Source organism: Gorilla gorilla, chromosome 1, assembly GCF_029281585.2.
Source record: "Gorilla gorilla gorilla isolate KB3781 chromosome 1, NHGRI_mGorGor1-v2.1_pri, whole genome shotgun sequence".
NCBI classification, from domain to species: Eukaryota; Metazoa; Chordata; class Mammalia; order Primates; family Hominidae; genus Gorilla; species Gorilla gorilla.
This window is the reverse complement of record NC_073224.2, coordinates 163,363,078-163,381,793: the sequence shown is the minus strand read 5'-3', so window position 1 is coordinate 163,381,793 and position 18,716 is coordinate 163,363,078. Positions and strand designations below refer to the sequence as shown.

Sequence of the window (18,716 nt, the reverse complement as noted above, 5' to 3'; positions counted from 1 at the left end):
GAGAGTAGAAATACCCAGTATGAAACTTGACAATTCAATACAAAGTAGCCAAATTATTTAAATAAACACTTTAAGGACCTGGTATATGGAACAGTTTTGAGTGATGATGTGTTAAATTCAAAATCAGGAATTTTTATCTAAACTGTGTATCTACAGTAATGGATTATATAAAATGAGACAGTCTTATAAGCCTTATTTCTAGATATTTTATAGCCTTTTGACAATTATTTAAGTCTGCACGTAGAATTTATCACCACTTAAGTAGAATGTATTAGGACCGTAGAATCTCAGAGATGAATTTAAACGGTCTACCTTCTCTATTTCTATTATCTATACTACACTCCTGCTCCCATGGCTGAATCCTCTCCCTGATACATTAAGCAGTAATTATCAGCCTCTTTTTGAAATCTTCAGGCACAAAAAGCTCTCTACTTCCTGAAGCAGCCCATTCCACCAACCAGTAGCTCCAATTTTCAAAATGATCTTCCTTATATTAATCTGAAATTCAAGGGCCCATAGTTTCTTCTGCTGAAAGTATGTGCAAGTCTCTGGGAACTATCTCAGGCAGTTGAAGCCTGGGGATATTTCTTTTCCAAGTTTCAAAGTTCAAACTGCCAGAAAGAGCCCTGAAAGGGTCTAAGGTGTTAAAAGTGTCCATAAAACTGATGAAGAAAATAATAGCTTTTATCAAAGAGCACCAGTAGCATGTGGAAGAACGGGTTGTTAGGGTATATGGCTTTCATCTGCCACTCGTTTGTCAGCAGAGTTGATTCACTCACTTGGCTAGTTGAGAAGGTGGCCCTTCCTCCATGTGTGGTCTTCCTCAAGCCCCATGCTAAGACAAAGAAGTTGACCTAAGCTCTGTCTTCCGTAGGTCAAAGGTACCTGAATAGTTGAGTTATTTTAGTAGAAACTCTGAATATGGAATTGCAGTTTGAAGCAGCCAAAATATTCATTTTTATAGCTGAGAAAAGACTCTAACATGCAGAACGTGTTGTCTTGGAGAAGCCAGTGATGAAATGTGTTGGTTTGAGCCATAGCAACAGTTCACCTTTATATGCAGAGGAAATGGAAATCCATTTTAATCATCAATGAAAAGATAATCATTCTTAAGTTCCTTTCCAACATCTATCACAAACATACTAAGTTTCCTTCTAAAAATAAAACAACTGAGTTTTCCCTCCATCTTGTGATTTCCAATGGAACCTGAAAGCTGGTGTCCTATCCTCTTATGCCCTTAGTGGCCAATCAAAAGAGAACAGATTTTATTCATTAATTACATCATTGATTTATTCACCAAACATGCATTGAGCACTCACGCTGTATCAGACACAATCATTAGTACTAAATGTAAGAAATCCTGAGATCCTCAAATAAAATAGTAGAGTGTGGGTGGATTGGAGTAGACTGGTTTAGAAGATACTGAGGAAGGTGATTTGATGGTAACTAAATATGAGAGTAGTGAATGCATCAAGATTAACTCTCAAGTTTCTTATATGAGGAGTTGGGGAGATGGTGGTAAGTCCACAAACTTGGGTAAGGCACCCAATTTTACAGGAGCAACATACTGAAGGAAATCCGTAGGGAAAAGGTGAAATGGTGTATTTACCAATGATGGTATTTGGGCATCACGGTCTGGAAGCTCTTCTTCAGATATGGAAGCCCAGGCTTGGTAGTGTAGTGGACTTTATGGTAGAGAAGTAGCATCTTTTCTATAAAGAACCAGATTTTCTTTTTTTAAAAATAAGAGCTCCTGGTTAAAAGCTGTGTGTCAGATCCCATATGGGGGCTCTAAGATCTAATTTTACTTAAGGGCCCCAAGGCACAGAGGCTAGCCAAGATTCTGAGAAGATATCAAATAAAAATCTTGGAACCAATAGAAAGCAATTTTCATAATTAGGAGGAACACGGCACCCCATATATCATCATTAGTCTGAGACAAGGAACAGAAGGTTGGGGAGGGAAAGGATGGTTTCTCTAAACAGGGAACAGGTGGCCAGTGCAGTCAGGGCCAGCTAGGGAAACCTTAGGCAACTCTGCTCGAAAAATTCTCTGTTCCTCCCCTAGAGACTCTCAGATACAGAGGAAAACAGGATGGTTAGTTATTGGCAATTAGTTATTAGTTATTGGCAATGGGTGTTTGCCTCCATGATAGTGTTTTTATTCTTAACAGAGACACAGAGAAAGGCCAAAGGATAGAATTTAATGGCACCCATAGACACTGTGGAAAATGAAGTGTTTTTGTATGTCCTGATAAACTGAAGTTTTGATGTTACAAAATGTCCAAAATGCAATTTGGCTTTCATTTGAATTGCTTCCTGCAAAGTTAATTGTTTGCTCCCAATCCATAATTGATGATAGCTTTTCCCCTGTTGCAGTTAGACCAAGGAATCTTGGCAGTCTAGTGCTATAGAAGCCAGACACATGCAGGTAATAACACCCCAAGAAGAGCTGAAATATTAGCCTTCGGAGACACAGGCTGTGCAAATTTCTCTGGCTTACAAAAGAGACATCAGTTACACCTTACAGCCTGTCTTGTAGACTTAGTTTCATAAAAGTTGTATAATAATTTTGGAAAGTACAGATGACATGTCAGAAAAAATGCCAGAGGAAAAGCTCTGGGGAGCCTGATTAATCAGTTTCACAGTAGGTATAAGGAATGAGGGGGTTCTCATAGCTAAAGTAGTGATTTGCATGTCTAATTTTCTTCTGCCATTTCTTCTCCATTCCCATGATATCCAGTACAGAGTGACCATGCAGTGTTGATTGATCGAACAGCAACCACCACATACATGTCCTGCCCCACCACAAAAGGAAGGAAAGAATAAAAGAAAGAAAGAAAGAAACAAAAAACAAAACTAAGCAAGACAAAACAAATACCCATGTCAGTGGTTCAAAGATTAAGATTGTGGCTTTATGTAAAGTTCTTTCCCTTTGTAGACTTGCTGCGTAATTATTCAGGTATGATGGTTACAGTTTTTAAAAAGGAAGGGAAATTGTGGTATGTGGTATGTAAATATTTTGAAATGTTGTCTCTCTGTTTTGATCAGTTTTTGTTTTATTCAATTTGTCTTTATTAAATCTTATCAAAGCAAAGCTTGTTCTTCCCATTTCTCTGTTTTGATTACAGGACTACTGAATGGAGAGCTTTCTGATTTCTCCAAGGGAATTGTTTTGTAGAAAAGGCCATGCTAGATTTCCCTTGCCACTGCCTCTTTCTGCTTGGAAGGTAACTTTTACCAAGAGCTATAGCCTCTTAATCTTTTAGTGGAAATTGCTCTTGTGAAAACGAGCCCTGATAGTATCTTGGCTCACTAATTCATGCCATGTGGCTCAAAATTAAAGCATTAAAATTTCATAGATATAATACCATTTATAAATCATGTCATAAAAACATTCATTTTCTTATAGACCTTGAAAACTGGGCATGTATTCTTCCTCCAGCTGTTGCTTAAAATTCATTACAGCATACCAGTATTTGTCAAAAACAAAGCTCTGGTAAAGTGGGGAGATATTTAGGAGCAACACCCTCAGAGCATCAAGGCACTGTCCTCCCAGCATTGTGCACATGTTGCTCCCATTAGTGGTCATGGAAACTGCAAGCCCACCTCTGTGTAATCGGAGATTCCCGGCAGAATTGTATTAATGGAGCAAGTGGTTCTGGGAGAGTAGCTTTATCATTCTTTATGTCCTTATTCTGTTCACTTGGAGAAAGAGACTATTTACCATTTTCCCTAAATTTATCTCCTATAAAATTTCAATATGTTTAGTGGATGAAGGCAACAGACTAATTAAGTAGACGGTCAACATTTGCCACATTTCAAAAAATGACAATGACAGACGATTCTTTTTGCCATTTATCCTTAGGCAGCAGATGGGGACTTGATAATTGTTTAAGCAACAGAAATAACTTGCCCTAATTTACTATCTAGTTTTTTGTTTGTTTGTCTTTGATTATGCCTGAATAAAAACCTTTTGTCCATTTGAAGTGGTGGAAATTAGAATATCCATTTTGAGGTGTTTCTGGGATGTACATGCCACATATTTGGCTTGCAGATGCTAATGGATATCTAATCACATTTGCCAACCATAAAATCCCTATTGGTAAAACACTTTCATCTGCAATAATCTGCCACTTTCTTGAAACATGCTAATTTTCTTAAATAATGTAGAGGCCTATAAGGACTTCTATTTTATGTAAACAACTAGATGTAGTAAACAATCAGTTGCAAGAGGTCATTATATCATAATCTGGACTTTGTTACTTTTCAGAAGTTTGGGGTTTTTGTTTGTTTGCTTGTGTTGTCTTGTTTTAATTTCATTGGGCTAGCATTTCATAGTAGAGTATTAAGATGGATTCTTTGACCTTTGATATGAAAAGTAGCTGAACCATCTTTTTATTGCTTGATTTGTTGGACTGGAGAATATTTTATCTATTCAGTATTAAAGATTAGCCCTAGGAAACTGGGAGCTGCTCTAAAGTATGGAATTTCTAAGTCGAGTGCATTTTCTCCAGGCTAAAATCAACCTAGACACAGATATTTGATAGTGTAGAATTCCCTTAATCTTTTAGGCACAGCATCTGTATGCTCATTCACATGGACTCGTTTTACATACACTACCTACCCATGCCACCAGGATCATTTATCTGGTATGTAATCTGATACGTGTTTTTGTGCTAATTGAAATATTGGTTTGTTTGTTGTCAGCCTCAGATGCCTTCTCCAACAAGGCTAAAAACAATTTCAAGCAGAATACAAATAAGACGCATCTGAGGATATACCTATGCATACACAAATTTGTGTGTGTGTGGACATACATATATTCTACACAAATGCACTGAGGGAGAGAGCAAGAGTGAGTTTCTATTTTCATTCTATTGTGCTTACATATATTCATATGATTTCACATTGGGTATAGCTTTGGATCTGAGAAAACCAGACTATTATGTGTCTGGTAACTTCACTGGAAAATCTGAAAGAATCTAAATTAGCCAGTCCTGCTGATCTTTTGGATACATGAATTCATATGCCCACTAATTTGTTTTCTTTTTGCTTTTTATTGTGGAGAGGGGAGAAATCCAAACATACACAAATATAAACAGAATAATATAAAAGAAACCTCTATGCATCGATCACCAGCTCCAGAAAATACCAACTCATTGGTCTCTGCAGCCCCATCTTCATCATCAGTCACATCTTCCCAACCCTTCTCCCACCTGTTTTTTTGAGGCAAATCAAATAGCATATTATTTCATTTCAAAATATTTTATTATGTACTTTCCTAAGATAAAAACATAGTTTTTATATATGAGTAGAATACCAATCCCACACTAAAAAAATTCACCATAAGTCTTAATGTCATCAGATCTCCAGTCAATGCAATTATCTAATGCATCATACATTTTTTACCCATACATTAAAACATATGGGTACTCCTCTCCTTTTCTTTTTTTCTTCTTGCAGTTCATTTGTCAAACTGCAAGGAAAAAAAATGATTGTTTGTCCTGTAGCTTCTCACAGTCTAATTTTTGCTGATTGCATCCCTACGATATAGCTTAATATGTTCTTTGGTCTCTTATTTACTGTACTTAGTAGTTAGATCTAGAAGTTTTATTGTATTAGACTTTTGTGGGGTTTTCTTTTGATAAGACATTTACATATGTGGTCTTTTCTACTTAATAAAAAGCACACTATATGCTTTATCTCTTTTTGAAGTGCTAGCCATTAATGTTCAATGCTTAAATCCATTAGTTTATTAGAGATTACAAAATACTGGTATTCTTATTTTCTCATACCTTCATCATTTATTAGATGTGATACTTTTATAATAAAAATTTCCTCCTTTTTATTCTTTGGTGACCAGTAGTACAACTAGTGTAGCCAAGGGAGGATAAACTCTTGATTCCTTTATTTACAGTTTTCAAAATTATCATTAGTTCCCTACAGTATCCCTCGGTACTCAATAATTTTTTACTGTCATGAAGAACACAGGGATTTAAAATTTGTTGAAGTATTTCAGTCTATTGCATTTACATCATCCCTGTTGATGCTCAAATTGTCCCATCTTTGGCCTGTAAGAGGCTCTTACAGGTTGTTCTACATTCTTTTGACAGATTCACGTCCACTCTTCACTCTGTAGGGGATATGGAATCCCAGGGATTTTGGAAATTGCTGCTACCCTCTCCCTTTCACTAGGCCTGGGCTTTCTGTTTCTTGCGCTTTCCGGGTGTTCTGTCACATGACTTTAACTTGGAGATAGCTCCTGAAGGAGCCAGTGTTTATATGTAAATTATTGAGAAACACAAAAGTGCCAGAACACATTAGTTTTCAACAACCTGTTTTATTCTTCTCACATTTTTATGTTATCTTAGGGAACCAGATTCACCTGGTGTTTGGAATTCTAACTTTTTGGTAGCCCCTTAGCCCCAGGTAGCAAATTGCTGTGCTCTTTTTGTGTCTTCATCACTGCGTGGCTTGTGGTAGTCACTTGAATACTTGTTGAATGTATCAGTGACTGAAAGAACAAATAAACAAATAAGCTCATGATCTCTCTTTAATTTAAGATATAAATCTATTTTAGATATGGTGCCATGAAACAGAACAATCTTAGCTGGTAAGAGAGAGTTGATATTGCATGTGCAGGGTGAGAGTACATTTCTGAGTCATTTGGGAGAGGGGCTTCAATAGGAAACTGTCCCTTGAATGGAAAAGCCTTCCCTGTACAGTCTTTCAGACACTAATTTTGACAAGCACCAAAGCAAGACACATGCTTTGGAGTGTTATGGGATTTTATGCCAAGAGGTTGAAATAATTTAATGGATCTGGAGGGGGTGGAGGTAGCATAGAATTATGGTTGCTTTATCCATTTTTTTCTGATCTGTTTAGGTGATTTATCTATTCTGATTTCCCTGAATTGTTTAGTGCTGAGGTTTCATGGAAATAGGCGTTCTAAAAACCACTAAATATTGTTTTTTAATTACCTCATGGCCTCAAAGGAACAAGTAATCCTCATCTTCTTTTTATTGGCACTAAAATTCTCTATAACCACCAGCTCCCATAAAGATCATTCTTTTTAAAGCCTTGTTTTTTACTAAGGAACGTTGATTTTCTAGATACATCACTGCAGGATGGAGTCAGGCAAAGAATAATTATTGTCATTCAAGTCAGTGTTTCATAATCTATCTGGGTGCTAAGAGCCACCCCAATTGGGAAGAGTGCATGTGTTATAATAAAATTATCTATTCACCAGACAAGGAAAGCAATAACTTTGTAACATGTCGTATGTCTGTGTTCACATATATACACAGCTGGGGAGCAATGGTAAACAGTTTCCTAAACACTCACTAAATTCATGCTTATCAAGTGTCTTATTCCTTAAACCAATAGTCTACACAGACATTTTTACTGTACTCACTCCAAAGTAAATAATTTTTGAGCATTTAACCTCAGCAAATTAGGTTGAACCATATGAAATTGACAATTTGTGGGTCAAAAATACTTGAACATTGGCAATTTGATATTTTTCAACCTTCTAATTTTATTTATTAGTTACAAATATGTACATATGTACCATCATCATTAATTAATATAACAAGCACAATAACTCTTTGGGTAAGGATCAATAATATATTGGGTGTAAATCTGCATTTCCAATAGTCTCTTGGGTAATTTCTAAATCATTGAGTTAGTTCTGATGAGATCAAATCATCACAGTTTTTACTCTGATACTGTGGCTAGCTAGAAACTTGCCCTAGGAGATATGTCAGCTCTGACAGTTTCTTCTTGTGTCTATGTGCTTGCCTTGTTACTATTTTTAGTCAATCTATGTTTTCTTTGCAGAAATCTTTTTACGCCCCTTGTCCATTTTGAGAGGGCTAATTGATAAGTTGAAACTAAATAATATAATACATATATAAACCAGTTTGACTAGACCATTTAATTCAGAATATGTTGCACAGTACTCAAAGAGAAGATTTCACATGTTGACTCTGACGTGCAGATGAATGATGGTGCCGTAGACAATTAGGATATTAGATTTTAGTAGAACTTAATTGATTTCTAATTTTTCCAGTGACACAATGGATATAAATGAAAGTTCAAACCTAGTTTGAGTTGTGCCTCCCACATGCAGTCTTTCCATGTGGCTTGGATTTATAACAACTTGGTGGCTGGGTTCTGAGACAGAGCATCTGAAAAGCAAGCATTCCAAGAAATCAGGTGGACATCGGATAGACTTTCAAGTTCCTGACCCAGCCTTGGAAATCACATAGTGTCACTTCCTCATCCTTAATTAATTAAAGAAATTGCAATCCCATGTAGATTTAAGAGGAGGGTACATAGATATCTCTATAGAAGGAATGTCAAAGAGTTTATGGCCACTGTTTATAAACCACCACACTACTCAATGCGTAAATCCTTTAACAAATGGTCATCCACATTTACTACCTCTACTGACAAGGAGTTCTTTATCACAGAATGTAAACTATTCCTTTTTTGGGACAGTATTAAGTATTAAAAATATTTTCTCAAGCGGAACAAAAATATGCTTTCTTATTACCCAGTTTTTGTTCTCCCTTCTGCCCTCTGGAACACAGCAAGTCAGCTTTCCTTTTTGCTTGGAGGTAGTTTTCAAGTGAATTGTGTTTTCTTTTGGATGTTCACACTCCTAGTTGCTTTGACTCTTTCCTGTTTCTCTCATCATGTGGTTATCTTCTAAGCAGACAATACTTTATTTCTATTTCTCTTAAAGTACTACTAAATTTGAACCCATGTACCATTTAATACTGCCCCTGCAGACTGGGTTGTTAAAATACTATTTGCGTATGTAATAGTTTCTCAAAAGAATTATCTATAGAACAATTTATTAGTGCAAACTGTTAATATATAATTTTTCAGATACTCAGAGTGCCAGCATACTCTGAGCCAATGAGAGCTGATTTGGGAGACTATACCGGATGCTGTCAGGCAGCAAACGTTTGTGCCCCATATGGCAAATGTTCTCAGCCAGTGAATACTCTACTGTACCATACTCAGTTGAAAGTCTTCAGCAATGTTTGTATGTACCCCTCAGGAGCCTTTCTTTCTGCCATATATTTTTGTGTTCTAGTGAACTGTTTGAAACCATAATGGCCGACAAAATGTATGCAAGTGATAGTGCTGGGACTGAGGCAAAGAAACCCAGGAAGAATATTCCACTGGGTATTGACATGCAGGGCTTCCAGCAGCTTGAGAAGCCTTTGATGAAAAGGTCAAAGTAACAGATGGTAAAGATCAGCAGGAAATTAGGGATTGGTATAAGTCCTTTTGACATTCTGAAGGGCATTATAAAACATCCCTGTAGGATTGCCCAACAGTTGTTTGAAAAATTCCTAGAAGAAACTAAGGTTGAAATATGTCATGACTTCTAGTGATTTAACAAAAATGAAAGAGTGCCTGCCACTGTATAATGATTTAACAAAAATGAAAGGGTGCCTGCTGCTGTATAATGCCAGGAACTCATCTTTACAGGAACTATGTGCTTAGGACGCTGTGTGATGCAGATATACTAGCTACTCTTTCTTTTTCAGAAATGAGTGTCCCACACCACAATCATATTTCCATATTCTAGGTAAATTTTGATCAGAGAAGACTAAAGTAGAATTAATTTTCCTACAATATGACATTTTTCATCAACTACTTAAGGTGGCTTTAGCTTTTTAAACAGCTACATAACAATGTTGACCCATCTTAAGCTTCTTCAACAAAGATCTCCATATTTTTTTTCAGGTAAAAGTCTACAAAGCCCAATTCTGTTCCTCACCACCACTCTAATCTGTAATCTGATCATGGTGGTAATGAGGACCATGACTAATGTTTACTGGGCACTTGCTTAGCTCCAGGCACAATTAAGTGCTTTTCACTATTTCAAGAAATCCTCACCACAAACCTCTGAGGTAGTTGCTTTTATTATCCCTATCTTTTGTATGGGGAGTATTATAGAAGCTGGATAACTTGCCCAAGGTCTTATAGTTAGTAAATGGTGGAGCTGGGATCAGTGGAGCAGTTGGGATGATGTCAGATGTTGAATATGTCATTTATAATGTCAAATATCTATCCCAGGTTGGATTGTATTTGTAAACTACATGACAGCAGGATTTGATCTGAAACAGTGCTTGCTTGGTTCAGAATAAACGCTGAATGAATGAATATGTTGTAAGCCTGTTGATCCATGAATTCACTAATAAGCATCTGTGATGCAAAGCCCAATTCCTCTTGCTGCAAATCATGTCTGTCAATCTTAATGTGTACAGAAAATGTTTTTTAAAGCCATGATTTCATAATTGTAGGGTTCCAGGAAAACATCCTCTTGGGAGAGTCAGCAGCATTAAGGCATTGCAATATTTTTGTTCAGGACGCATTAGGTATCTCTGATTTTCCAATATCTTAAATGCTAGTAGCAGCTTCAGATATGAAATTACTTAGTAAGCAATTCTAATAGGAGAAACAAGATCTAAAAGAGAAACATATAAGGAATCCTACTTCTGGCTCTCAATGGAAACTGGCATGAGTCATGCTAGCTCTAAAGAAATATGGTATCCACCACTGAAATCATGCAACAAAAGAAACTTAGCTGAAATGGTTGAATTGAGCTTTCTCAAAGGCCAATTGACCTATTTTGTCCGATGGTATGTGGAAAGAAATGATATACGCTACTTCCCAGCAGAAAATTTCAGAGGCCTTATGTAATATACTGCCACATGGGGCTTTTTCTCTGTCACGAGGCCAGCAATGTCCCAAATATGAGTGTTAGCCTGGGTCCCAGAGTGAAGAAGACATCTACCCAGCCCATTATGATAAAGCAGTACTAGCAAGAAATAAGCTAAGTCCTTGAGGACTTGGGATTGTTACCACAGCATGTGTAACCTAAGCTGACTAAAAAACTATAAATATGCTTGGCCGGGCGCATTGGCTCACGCCTGTATTCCCAGCAATTTTGGAGGCCGAGGCAGGCAGATCACCTGAGGTCAGGAGTTTGAGACCATCCTGGCCAACATGGTGAAACCCCATCTCTACTAAGAATACAAAAAATTAGCCGGGCATGGTGGCACGCACCTGTCATCCCAGCTACTTGGGGGGCTGAGACAGGAGAATCTCTTGAACCTGGGCAGTGGAGGTTGCAGTGAGCTAAGATTGTGCCACTGCACTCCAGTCTGGGTGACAGAGTGAGACTCCTTCTCAAAAAAGAAAAAAAAAACTATAAATATGCTTAAGGAAATCAGGGCTGAGGGTGGAGAAACACGTTAGGCATAAGAGGAAGAACAACACCTTGCAGTCCCAGGCGCTTCCAGAGAGGCGACAGCCTAAGTGCAGACACCACCTCCAAGGCATAGTTGGACACACTGGGTGGAAGGGCAAACACAGAGTAGATGCACAGTTCATGCTGGAACCAGATCCACAGTTGAGGGCCCAGGAATAATATGAAAGAAAACAGTATCTTCATGTGGCAGAAAGTGAATAACATTTATTTTAGCATTCATTTCATCTAATCTTATTGCTCTTCCCTATCATAAACAACCCATTTCATAAGCCCTTCCTTAGAAATACATAGCTCTCTACCATCTGTCAGTACCTTAAAATCAATCAAATACCCAGTGGATTTTTATTTTACTTATTTATTGCTTAAAAGAATAGCTTTAGATTATGCATCTCAAAGTCTGTGGCATTGAGAAGTCACTGGCCTGGAATACCCTGCCACCTGCAAAAATCAACTAACCTATCTCACTTCAATCCATTTCAAATATTTAGTTTCTAATTAGATTTCATTTGTGAAAAGGGTTCTACAACCAAAAATGCTTAAAATCACTGCTTCTGATGAGGCCACGGGCTCATTTCAACTACTTTGAAATGATTATCATCAAATTCTGTGGACTCTGTTTTGGTCTGTCCTAATCTCAACCCTTCTTTCCAATGCATGTGGCAGAAGCAGCTTCACTACAGAGATAAATATTCATGTGCTTTGCATTTTGCTCACAGGCACTGTATAAACTATATTTAGAACTCTGAATGTTGAGATGTACTGTGTCAACATTGAAATTTAATTACTGTGATGGACTTTAAATCCATGTACCTTCTTGCACTGCAGAGTGAATATTACCTCTTGTGTTTCTTCATTCTCTTTTACATTCCTATAGAAGAGGGTTGCAATCTGTTTAACCAGAACACCCACCTGCCCTTCTCCTCCAAGTGAATGAAATGAACTCTCAGTTTTACGACTGTTTTATCTTTGTATTGTGAAAAAGAAATATTGTCTTGCTAAACTCTTTGGACACTTCCCAATATGCACTATCTCTCTGCTACTCCTATTATTACTCATTCTGGTAATAAATGATAATGTTCATTGCTAGGATTTGTAAAGCACTGTCAAGTTAGCCCATTATTTTAAACTCAGGTTAAAGTAAGGATTTTAGATTTATGTAAGCCTGGTGCAGTTTCATTAAGAACCAAAGGCATTTTAATTTTTCTCCCTCTACCCAAGGGACTTTACACTTCTTAATGTGACATTAATCAGTGTTTTAATATTTCTTCAAAATGTATCTATTCTCTGCATGCTATTTACCGTCTTTGTCAAAGTCAGTGAACAGGAATAAAAAGTAACTACATGATATAGAAACTACGGTCTTCTTGGCCCTTGTGTAATAGCCAAGTGGATGCTGTTAAAAGTGAATCTATCCATGGTGCCTTTCCTATTTCTGTACAGGATTTTGATTTCATTTTAAATGAATGTCATAAACCCCAGGTCTGAAAACTAATAGAATTTTTGCATTTACCTACTGATCCATAACCTTTAAGTGAGACTGTGTGTCCATTTGCAGTCAGTTCGTTGGATGATGCAGTGCTTTAACACTGAATGAAAAGATTGCTGCTATATTCCAGACACCAGATATGAAGGCCAGTTTGGGTGGATTATTCTTAGAATGACTTTATATTAGTCCTGATGGGTAGTACAGTCCCTTAAATGAGAGGAGACAAGGAAAGAGACGTGTTTGATTACCTGACACCGACTCACTTTGGGAGATGGAAGGCTAATTAGGAGTCCAGGAATTGGCAGAACATATTGTCTGAGTCCTGGTCAGTACACAGTGAGTGTGTACACTGTTGCTGACGGGCTGGTCCCCATGGAGATATTACTGCTCGATCAGTTCTCCTCAGCGCCTGTGTGTCCAGAGCTGTGACTGTGGCTTTGAGATGCCTGGCTAACAGGCAAAGTTCTCTAGATGCTGAGAGTCCGGCGAACATGTGGAGGAGGCTGCATTCTGCTGCCCATCCTGGCCCTGGGCAGTGTGATGCAGCATATGCTTGCACACAACGAATCAGGTCCAAATCCCACTTCTAGGCTTACTGGTTGAGTGACCTTGGGAAAGTTATTTAATCTCTAAATTGGTCTCTTCATCTGTAACCTGATGTTGGTGTGAGGATTAAATATGATAATCCAGGAAAAGCATCCCATCAAGTTCTGGGCACATAATGGCTCTTGATAAATGGAATTTAAAAGGAGAGCCTGTCCCTCAGGCAGTTCAAATCTGGTCTAATGACTTCCAATGGATCAAGAGACGTGGCATGTGGGTGGAAAAGCCTGAAGGCTGGGATTGGTGAGTGAGACGCTCAGGTTACCAACAGGTGTAGACAGGTCCTGCTACTGGCTGTGGCAGCACCAGTTCTCCATAAACATCCATCGGTTAGGATCCACCAGGCCTTGAGGAGAGTAAAGAGGGCACTAGGGGACCTATCCCTGGGAGACCTGGCATAAACCCAAAGGAGAGAAAGGTGGGAAACAGGGATGATGAACATACAGAGCACATGTTTCTTCTTTTCCATTTTTACCAGCAGCCAGTCTGCTCCTGACCAGACCAGATCTCAGCCTAGATCCCATTCCTCTTTGTACTGCATATTCCCCTAAAGACATCCTAAAAGAGAATGATAGACCCAGTGAATGCTTAGTAGCCACAGGTAGTTTTTTTGTTTGTTTGTTTAAATAGGGCCTGTCCAAAGAAATATAACAAAAAAATAAAGCATTCTACCTAGTTTTTTTTTAATGTAGCCATATCCAAATAAAGTGTATGATCCCTTCCCCACCTATCTCCTCCCTTTCATGTTTTCTTGGTTTCTGCTTTTCTACCACAGAAAACTCCAGTGTCTTTGTGCTACGTAGAACACAAGGGATGGGTCAGTCAAAGTTGCTCAGAAATATAAGCTAAGGAAAAGAAGAAGTGAATTGAACTTCAAAACTAATAGCACAAAAGTAATGCACTTGATATTTGCCATGGACAGGATACTGTAAGTCAGTGCGTGTGCTAATTGGCCATTTGCCTGTGTATCCTTAAATCCATTTCCCTCCCTTCCTCTACTATGCTGTCAATCACAGGAAACACCATTTGGGGGCTCCTTTGACAACTAGCTTCTAGTAGTTTTGACAATCACAGGTACTAGCAGAAAACTGTAGGATGACGAAAGGGGAGAAGTCACCGTATTTCTCCCTCTGCCTTGGGGAGGCATTTCCAGCAGGAAGAAGCTGTGTCTTCTGTGGCTCCACTCCCACTAGACATCCCTTTCCTTCATGGTCCCGGCTTCTGCCAGGCAGCCACTAGGCTCCACTAGTTCCAGCCTGAGTAACTGGTTTCTGGAAATACCACGTCCTAGAAGCAGTGGCTTCCTGTTCTTATATATCTTTGAATTGCCTCCTCTGTCCCTGATTAGCTTTTCAGGTCATTTATCATCTATGTAACCAATTCCAAGTATTAAATTTTCTCTGTTTAAAGCACTTAGAGTAGTTTTTATTTCCTGTGTAGATCCTGACTGATACACTGGTGATTTGAATCTATTCTGCTCAATGAATTAGTAGAATGGGAAAGTTAATGTATTTAAACAGCTATGTCTCTATGCAGCTCTGAATAAAAACAAAAATGCATAAATAATGTACTAAGACATTTCATCACAGCAAAACACTGCTTTGGTTTCTGATATTTCATGCCATTTGCAAATATCTCCTTATTTGTTATTCTGGGGAGTTTTCATTAGGGCTAAACTATTTCACATGACAAGTACTTTTACAGCAGTTTGCAAAAATCATGCACTTTCCCAGGTTAAAAAGAATAACCCTGAACTAAATTTTACCTTCACCTTTTGCTTCCTGACATAAGTCCCATTTCTAACCAACAGACCTTCCCAGCGCCCTGGTGTAAAGGAATCTACCTGGCCCACAGGACAAACGTGCCCTGACCAGCTTTCCACGATCCCCTTCTGAGCTGAAAAAAAATGTATTAAGTGGTTAAAGAATAAAACTTGGTAATTCTTATAAGAATTCAGACAATGAATGGCTTATAAAATGGGCCGTTAAAATAATTCATGTCTGAAATTCAGCATTAATATGATGCAACATGTCAGGTGGTGGAACTGACTCCTCAGAGCTCTACTCCTAACTGCTTGGCTGCTTGAGTAATATTAAGAGAATCCATCTGAAAGAAAGGGAATAGAAATACTGACTTGTTCTAAGGGTAGCTTAAATAAGCTTTGCAAATAGCAAGATCCCACTACAAGCAGATGAACTGGGCATTCAGATACCTAATGAGTTAGAAAGCAATTCTTCCTTGATACCCAGCACCCCTTCATGCATCTAGTTTTTGTCCATACCAAACTTGGGAAGTAGGGAGCAACAATCGTCCTTACATTCTCCCTGAGAGGTGGGAGGAGGGCTCCAGTTCTGCTCTTGTAATCCATTTTTTATTCAGCGTCACCTTCTCTTTCAATGGGCTAAGTATCCTACAAACTGGGGATGCATCTTAATTAATTCTGGCCAGGTTCAATGGCATTTAAGAGCAGGATTGGCAAGTGGCCTTGGAAAATATGCTCAGTATAGCCAAGTTGTACCCTTGAGGACCTCTGTACTTAAGATGTACCTGTGTTTCTGCTCCCCATCAACTAGGATCCATAGATCTCTCTTTGTAATCAAGACCCATGCTTTACTGAGGTTCTGAGCAGCTGCTCAACGTGACCACATTTCATCTGCCATTACTTTTTAGTGTCTTTTAATATGAAGGAATGCATTCATTCTGTAAGAAAAAGAGTATTAGAATTTTAGGAAGGCTCTCAAATAATGCAACAATAAATTCTTCAATACCCAGTTGTCAGATGTTTCAGTAAATTGCAAATATCAGATTACTTTTTTAAATTATTTCAAACACACACTGGGAATTAAACAAGAACCATATATTAGAAAAGGAAATAAGCTTACCTTTTCTATTGTAAGACTCCAAGCACCCTCATGGATCTTCATGGTAGAGATTTTAACAACACTGCTAATACTGACTTACTTCCAATCAGAGCTGAGAGATCAAACAAAAACAAACTCTCTATGGATGTACTCATTTTTTTAAACCCACATTTAAAATTAATAATTTTCTTAGGCATTCAATGTGAATAATAAAGCTGAACTCATTTATTTAAAGTTGTAAAGTTTTAAAATAGCTCTAAATTAGTTCTCTGTGATACAGGAAACCAGCATGCAGAAAGCCAGTAACTGTCTCACTGTTTCATCCCTAACTGTGGGATCTTGGGCAAGTTACTTAATTGTACTTGTGTCCATTTTCTCTGGAAAGTGCATATGGTAACAGGGCTCACCTTGGTTGGTTATTATGAATATTAAAGTAGATGATTCATTTGATTATTATTCAATAAATATGCATTGAGAGTCTCCCGTGTAACATACATGGAGCTTGCCCTGTTGAACTTATGGTTTGGAAAAAGAAATAGAAATTAATCAAAGAATAATATAAATAAGTGTAATTATAGCTAGACGAAAGCTACTAAAGGAAGATATTTGATGCTATAAGAATACATGACAGGAGACTGCACTTAATCTGTGATGATAAAGGTTAGGAAAGTTTCCCTAAAGAAATACAAATGAGATATGAAAGACTGGTAAGAGTTAACCAGGCTGTGTGCGTATGTGTGTGTGTGTGTGTCTGTGTGTGTATGTGTGTTTAGGGGCTGGAGTAGACATTTCAGGCAAAGGGAATAGCTGGCATATATACCCAGGTTTCCTCTGGAAATTCACCACCCTGAGGAACCACTGTTAACCTCCCTTCCAGTTATGTTTATCTTTTATTTTCAGCTAAGTAAATTTTATTTTGATTCAAAAGTCTGGGGAATTACTTTGACATTAGGTGTGTGTGTGGTGGAGGGTCCTCTGATGATGTGCCTGTATTTTTTCCAGAGAGCCCAGGGCAAGTGTGTATGATGCAGATTTATCCTGGACATACATCATGGGCACATATTATCATTCATTCAGAAAATATTTATATATTTATCAGGCACCTGCTTCATGCCTTGCATTACCCTAAACACTGAGGATAAAGATGAATAAGACACAGGCTCTGTCTAGGACTTTAACCCTCAGTTGAGTGAGGGAAAGAGATAAGAAGACACATATTTGTATTATGCCACATCAGAGTTGTGTATGTGAGGTAATAAATTCTTGTAGCATGGAAAATGGCCCGGCTGCCTCTACCTGGGAGGGCCATGAAGACTACACAGAGGAGGTCATATGTGAGCAGAATTTAAAGGAAGCCTAAGAAGGACGTTCCAGAAGAACATGTACTAGGGCACCTCATCTATGTCCCTAGGACCTAGAAGAAGAGTGCCTGGCGTGTCATACCTCAATAATAAATATCTAACTAATTTACAGTTGGCACGGAAAGAAGTTCTTTGAGTTATTCTGAGTGGATCAAACATAGCATGCAAGTAAAGGGTCAACCTGCAGAGAAGTGGCCAGAAATGTAAAGAGAGATAAAATTGTGAAGATGTTCTTATGTAAGGTGAAGAATCCCAGATTTGATTCCCTAGTTTAAATGATGGAAAGCAACTGAAGCCTTTTAATCAAGGAGAATGACATAATCAGCTTTGCTTTATAGAAAACTCACTGTGTCAGCAGTTTAGGGGATGGAAAAGTGGGAGAAAAGACTTAAGCCAGAGAGATCGTCAAGAAGAGATTATACTTGTCCAGAACAGAGATGATGAGGTTTGGAGTGAAGGAAGATGGAAAGAATGCATTTCAGAAACATTTTGAAGTAAAATCCATCAAGAATACATGGGATTAAGGAAGAACAAAGAGACGGGGTGATGAAGAAATGTTTCTGGCCTACATGACTGCTGACACCATTCATTGAGATGGGAATACAGAAATGAGAAAAGGGTTGAGAAAGTGCAAGATCACTTTGGGGCATGGTATGGATAAGGTGCATGGGTGTATGCATGAGGGAAATGTCCTGATGGAGAGACCACTGGGTGTCTTATACAGATTTGGGAATCATAAAATTGCTTCCCAGGAGAAAACAGAGAAGAGAAGGCACGCAGAAAGCATTTGGAGCCCCTGACCCTGGCTCTATCACCGCCCACTCCTCTTCACCTCAGACTTCCTGGTCACTCCTTCCTACTCACTGAGGGCCCTGTGGACTGGCTCACATTTCCCCACTGCCCAAATTCCTGCTCTTGCTCAGCCGTTCTCCCTTGACAAATTAGCTATCATATCAGGTATTGACCTTTTCAGGACAAGAAAACCAGAATAAATGCCAAGAGACATCTTGCCTTCTCTAGCATAGCATTTGGGGACACAGAGGAGAGGATGTGTGCCTTACATAACTTGGAATGGTGAGGAGTGAAAAATCTTACAGAGAAGCCAAA

At 38.3% G+C, this 18,716-nt stretch overlaps 1 protein-coding gene and 2 long non-coding RNA genes across 5 annotated transcripts in view; 2 read left to right on the top strand and 1 right to left on the bottom strand.

Annotated features, from left to right (window-relative positions):
* The window catches only part of LOC134757030 (uncharacterized), a 35,870-nt gene extending 32,244 nt beyond the window's left edge, over window positions 1-3,626 (top strand). Inside the window, exon 3 of the long non-coding RNA XR_010130649.1 lies at window positions 2,743-3,626. This is a non-coding gene — a long non-coding RNA (uncharacterized lncRNA). The remainder of the gene's footprint in view (window positions 1-2,742) is intronic.
* The window catches only part of ST6GALNAC3 (ST6 N-acetylgalactosaminide alpha-2,6-sialyltransferase 3), a 557,467-nt gene that overhangs the window by 500,959 nt on the left and 37,792 nt on the right, over window positions 1-18,716 (top strand). The gene's annotated exons all lie outside the window — the stretch shown is intronic.
* LOC129528136 (uncharacterized) lies at window positions 8,171-16,082 on the bottom strand. Of its 2 annotated transcripts, XR_010130645.1 has the most exons (4): window positions 15,935-16,082; window positions 15,231-15,283; window positions 13,048-13,945; window positions 8,171-8,191 (listed from the first exon to the last, which is right to left on the bottom strand). It is a non-coding gene; the product is annotated as an uncharacterized lncRNA (long non-coding RNA). The 2 variants fall into 2 exon arrangements; XR_008673370.2 differs by lacking the exon at window positions 8,171-8,191 and having other exon boundaries at window positions 11,581-13,945.